Genomic DNA, 6,764 nt, shown 5'->3' with positions numbered 1-6,764 from the left:
CTTTCATCTGACCCGGAAGTGCTCTGGGATCACATGGACTGGAGGACAGAAGTACTTCTGGGTCACGGACTATAAAAAGGACTGTGGGAAACCCAGCAGGCTGAGCCGGAGTTGGGAGGAAGTGGAACAGAGCTACTGGGTGGAGAGGAGGAATTATTATTGATTTATTGTTATTATTATTGATTATTGAGTATTGTGGAGGTGGAGGTGCTTTGTGCACAGTATTGGAGAAATTAAAATTATTTCTAATACATTTACTTTAATTGTCTGGACGTGTTGTCTGTGGGTTTGGAGGAGCGACAGTGCCCTCTACTGTCACACCATAATTTAAATAATCTACAGGAAAGGGTTGTGAAGCGCTCATTTGGAAGGTTGAGGGTTTTCAGCGTGTCACTTTGTAATTGCTATTTTCAATTCCTGTTTCACATTTAATAATCATTGGCACACTGTTTTATAATCTAGGTGTTTCTGATTTTTTTTTTACTTTTTTTCTATATTAAAGGGTAAGAATTACTACAGTGGTTGAAACTGGTCCACTTTCCCCACTGTACATCCACTTGTTGAATTAAAATCAGCTTACCAAACTATGGGCTGTCTGGTATATTTTGATTATGAAAACCGAGGCGGCAGGAGGCAAATTTCTGATTTTCATTTTGGACTGATGAAAAGTATCATGAATTCACTCGAGCTCCATATGCGCAAAGAATAGAATTATTCATCTCAAAATTATATATTGAGTGCATCTCACTCATTTAAAATTGTCCAAAATGTTTCCACAGCAAGATCCAACCTGCGAACATTGCAATCGAGCTCCAGCCTCACTGGGCCACATGCTTTGGGCCTGCACCAAATTAACATCATTCTGGACCAAAATCTTTAAATGCCTTTCAGAAATTCTTGGTGTCACAATCCCTCCTAATCCACTAACAGCTCTGTTTGGTGGACTCCCATATGGGCTTAAAGTGGAGAAGGACAAACAAACTATGATTGACTTTATTACACTTTTGGCACGAAGGCTTATCTTGCTCAACTGGAAGAATCCTAACTCTCCTATTCTAAGTCAGTGGGTAACTGATGTTATTTACTATTTGAATCTGAAAAAAATAAAATTCTCACTTAGAGGATCTGTTCAAAACCTGACAGGATCTAATCAATAACATTTTAGAATAAACATTTAAATTGAGGAAGCAGGTTCTCTCGCCTCTTTTACTCCGTTTATCTTAATTCATTTATTAATTCATCTATTCACTTATCTTTACTAGCATAAAGTTTTACACCGCTGGCCTAGCTCTCTTTCTTAGGGGTGGGGGCTGATTTGTTTCAAACTTTTTTTTCTAGTAAAACTTGAGTTATGTGTATGGAATGTTATTTGATTTTAATAAAATCAATAAAATTTTTAAAAAATTTTCATGAAAGCAATGGACAACGAGGATGAATAATTTTCATATCTGACACAGATATTTTCACGAATAACCAATGGCAGTTTTAAGGAAGGCATTTTTGCTGTTGCACAACTCAATGACAATCAGTCTGGAGATCTTTTAGTAGAGTTGGAGAAAGTCACGTGGGAGGCATTCAATAATGTTGCTGAGAACTTCCGTTGGCAACTACAGAGCACCAAACTACATCCAGACAACAGGCCTCTAGCATACAAAGCCACGAAGGGCAACATGTCGCTAAACAGTCACTTTCTGCATTTACTATACACTTGAATTTCTTCCCTGAAAATTTTGGAGTAGTCAGTGATGAACACGGTGAAAGATTTCTGGAGAAGCTCCAAATGATGAGTATAAACAAAAATCAACAGCAAAACATTTTTAGCTCAGCTCACTTGTGTTAGCATCAAAGTATCATAAAGTAATTAAATACATTTAATTTATTCCAAGTTAACATCAAGTTACTCTAAATTCCTAGTGATACAGTCAATCTGATATTATGTCTTTGCTCATCTTGAAGCTGTCTATCATAAACACCAACAATTTTCAGGACAAAAAAATTTGCTGTCCAGTGTAATGCAAACTTTCCACCTAGCCACTCTGCTTGATGTTACAGCTTGGCCCAGGCCCTTTCTGTGGTTTCTTACAACTTCCATGCCTCATTTGACACCTTGACCACCTTCATAGAAACTTCAAGGCTTATGACTTACAGATGTCCTGATATGGGCTTTTCCACAATTTTGTCTTTGGTTTCTTTAAAAAGTTCTGTTATAAGTTACTGCTCTTTTATTAATATGTTAATGTTTCATTGGTAGAATTTTAGAATTTCCAAATTAAAAAGATGCTTTGTAAATTCAGTAGGGGACTGGTCGCACTTATAAATAACTAGCTGAAATACCCAGCATTGCCCAGGAGGAAAATAATGTGTTTTTTTTTATTGTTTTTTGAAAAAAATAAAAGAAAAAAACACAACTTTAAAAATAAAAATAAATTAACAAACAATGAAGACTTGCTAATGTGCTTGTCTTGTGGTCTTGTATGTATGTTATCATCCAGTTGACGCTTGGAACTGGCCAACTCTATTTAATTTCAAAAGCAACAGTTTGGTGCTCAAACATAAAGAATGCTGGCAATCACCTCCAGTTCACCCTCTGGTGGTCGTTCTGAGTGTCAACTGGATGTTAACGTGCATACAAGACCACAAGATTACTCCCCACCCAACCCAGAAGGGGGTGGGTAAGGGTTGATTTCATCCTACAGTATTTTTAGTTGACCAATGAGAAACATGCATACCAAATTTCATTAAAATTGCTCCAGTTGTTCAGAAGTGATGCTGGAACATACTGTACATACACACACATACATTGACTTATATATATATATATATAGATCTAACCTAGACACAGTTAAAATATTCGACTACAACACCCACTTTTAAGAGACTGGGAACTCTTGAGATTTGCAGATAATAGCACACAGGATTCTTTAAATTGGGTGGTGAGTAAGCACACAATGAAAGGCACAGCAGCAATTTCAGGAAAAGCAACTTGTAACTTGTATTACTTGTATTACTAGACAATATAAAAATACACTAAGAAAAAAAGTAAACAAGAATTTAAAATTATCAGGAGTCAAAAACCTTTTTTAAAAAAACTAGGGGTCTCTACCCCCTGTTCACTTTGCTCCCACCCCAGGGTTTGGTTTACCGGATATACAATTTAAAGAGATTGTTATTGTCATGGGAATTGTTATATATGTATTATTTTCACTTTTACTTTAAAACCTTTGTAAAAACAATACTTGTCCTTTATTTCCGGCCCCGGGCATGGTTAAATCTGTTTCTTGCAGGACGTATAACGCTGCTTGCATTGTGAAGGGGGGGGGGCTGAACGCACGCTAAGGAGTTGCAGTTGAATCATCTGCTGGCTTGTTGCTACTGGGAGCTCCGTTTTCTGCTTGTTGCGCTTTGCATCGATCATTTCACAGCCTACAGCAGCTGTCCTTTTGCCACTTTGTGTCTCTGCTGCTCACGTTGTGTATTCTTTTGAACGCATTCTAAGGAGAAGTGGTTGGATCATCTGCTGGCTTCCTGCTGCTGCTGCTGGCAAGCTGCGTGTTCTGCTTGTCGCTGTTTTAAGAGCTGGGAGCACATGATGTCTGTGTGCCAAAAACATTCCAACAACTGCTCACTTCACATTAAAGTGTCTCTCGCTGGATGTCAAATTGCTATCTCTTGGCACCAAGTCTCATGTTGAAGATCCCCGCGAGACGCTCCGTGTCCATTCTCTTTCATCTTGTGGCTCTTTAAAGTGTCTTCCGAGAAGATCACGTCTCGTGTCCCTGGTCTCCCTTCCACCAAGATATTTTTTTTTAACAGAGAGACAATGCATAGACTACACTCTAAATATCCATCAAAAACAAAATAGTGGAGGATACAACACTTTAGTGGTGTGAAGTCCAGTTTGCACGCTGTGTACCAAGTGTCTACGAAAACACTCAGTCCACTAGACGCTTGTTTTCCAACAGACAATTTGTTGAATTGTTGAATCCCTGTCAGTGTCTCTTCCTGAGTGAGTGTTCTTTTTCACTTCTGGGCTCTTTGTGTTGATGTAATGATTACGGCACGCCTCACTTCTTGTCTGCCAACTTCGCTTGGTCCTTTCATGAGTCTTCCCTCTCTCGCTGAACCCACAACCGGTGCCTCTCTGGTGGAACTGTCTCTTCCTTCTTGGAGGTAGGTGTCGCCGTCTGTGTTCCTTGTGTCTTGTTATCTACGTACCCTCGTCTACCTGCAAGCCCCTGTGCTCTGTGAGAGTGGTCTTGACAGCGTTCTCAGTGGACCATCCCTCACTACACCTGCCACAGCTCAGAAGTATATATCTGCTCCAGCCCCTGCCTAGATTAACATGACAATTTATTAAATAATGGTTCGTACCAATTTGCTTTAATCAGCAGTAGTGTAAACATATTTTAATGGTTTAAACAACAGAATCAAAGCAGGTAAATATCTATATCATGTAGACAGCCAGCAACAATAACATGCATCAGAATTACTCAGGAAATTTGCTCTTCACTTATCACCCTGGCCCCAACAATGGGTGCCTATTGCCCCTTCATCTACTGGCTTTTACATTTAATATTTACATGTTTCTTTGCCTAAGAGAAAATAAGAAAACCATCCAGTGAACAAAAATATTCCACTCAAACACCAAAACAATCTGACAATTTTGATTAGTCACATTGAGAAAGATATCATCAGTTGTCCCAGAAATGAAGATACCATTCTCTTTTGACCAGTTAATGTGTCACATGCCAAACTCCTTTTTTGAATCATGACTATCAGAGGTAACCGTGCCAAGTTTTTGAGGAAGGCCGGGCCCACGGTTCATTTCTGTTATATTTACTCACAGTGTCTTTGTTTATTCATTCCGGGCAGGCCTGTGGGCAGATTCTGGGTCGAAGTCTGGGAAATATAAACAAACAATGCCAGTTCCCAGAAAAAATTAAGAGCAAAAAATGGGAAATTCAATCATGTATATGTCAATTTTCTAAAATGCTGCATTTGTTGAAGTATGAATCCACCCAGAAATGTATCATGATATGCCTATTTATGTTTGGACTTGGTTAAATACTGAGCTATGAAACATTAATACATTTTTATATTAACAACTTAAGTTACCTCTGAATTTAAAAGCTTCTAGCTTCAGGTTTGGTATTGGAACAAACTAATGGCTTTTAAAAAGTATACAGAGAATAACAGAGGTCATATTTTATGATACCTCTTTGAATCCTGTACACCACACGGGAGGCAAAAAGAGAACAACCATTCTGTGTCCAGAAGCTGCCTGGGCCTGCCATGCATCCAGGCAATGCATCTGAGTTGGAAGAATGAGACATTTTTGAGGTGATATTTAAAACCATCTTTCAAAATGCAGTTAGCTTGTCCAAGCTGCTTGGTATTTTGTTATGGATTTGATCAATGGAGCCTCATCTTGGTGATACAGCAAGGGAGCCAGACACACACCCAGTTTTGTTCCTTTAATAATGCCAGTTTTGTCTTTCTCATCAGATCAAAACACTTCTACATACCTGCTGTTAAATGGCAACACATAACTGTGTCTCTGAATGTGTTGGAAGAGGTTACATTTTCCTCAAAAGAAGACGATCAAAAGGGAGAGTCAGCACTCTGCCTAACATGAAGGATGCAGATGATTACCCCTATTGTAGAATATTTGATGCTTGAAAATGTAACAGGGTCTGTAGATGAGCTGCCTGAAACTGTGTGTCTTCCTTCAGGCATGTCTGAATTTTATTTAAAAATCTCAGAATTTAATACACTGCAGTTCTAATGTGTTTATTGCTGTCACCTGCCAAGTAGTTACTTCATTTAGCTGAAATGAACTGGGGTCCATTATCAATATTTAAAACGTCTGTCAGACGCCAATGGACAAAAAGGTAATCCAGGCCTCTAATGATGGATTGGGTGGTCACAGCTGAAGTAGGAAGAGGCTCCTGGCCACTATGAATGGGGCACCCTGTAAATCATTGCAAATGTCAACCTGAATGTCTTTCCAGGGAGCAAGTGACCACTGTACAGAAATGAGGGGAGCAGATGGACTGGGTGGACATTTGGCACTGAGGAGGCGACACTGTTTTAGCTTTGCAATTTTTCATTCTCAAAACTTGTGTTTGTTGTGTTGCTGGTATGAGAATATGATGGCCTCTGGAAATACAGACATCTTTCCAACAGAAGAAATCGTCTTTAACCCTATAGTACAAAATCACTTCCTGTTCTACTGTGGTAAGCCAATTAAATGGCAAAATTCAGAAAACAAAAGGATCACACCTAGAAGCCTGATGAAGCTGTTCCAAAGAGATGACTGAAAAGAAAGGAGCAGTCTCACTTACAAAACTTTGTGCAGATTTGAGCATGAAAACACGTATACAGCAAAACACAGGAAAATGAATATGCCAAAAATAATGATTTATAAAACCCGATGTATGCACATTTCTACACAATTTACCTTGATGAATCACAATGTGTGTATGTAAACAGGTCTTGAACTCTGCCTGGTTTCCACCCTGAAACAACCATATATGGACTATGCTAATGAACCGCATACTTATGCAGTCACTATAAAGCAGATGTTCATTGGCTGGTAGAGAAACTTCCCACCTGATGAATCCAGCCACCAACAACTGACTTTGAGGAGTCCCATGGGGCTCTCCAGCATTGAAGCACCTCTCCTCTGTACTCTGGGGTTGGGAAAGGGCGTAAGGCACACTATCTCCAAAGACATGACAACTGTTACAGTAAATAGTACAGGC

This window comes from Polypterus senegalus, chromosome 18, assembly GCF_016835505.1.
Source record: "Polypterus senegalus isolate Bchr_013 chromosome 18, ASM1683550v1, whole genome shotgun sequence".
Lineage (NCBI taxonomy): Eukaryota > Metazoa > Chordata > Cladistia > Polypteriformes > Polypteridae > Polypterus > Polypterus senegalus.
This window is presented reverse-complemented; position numbering follows the sequence as displayed.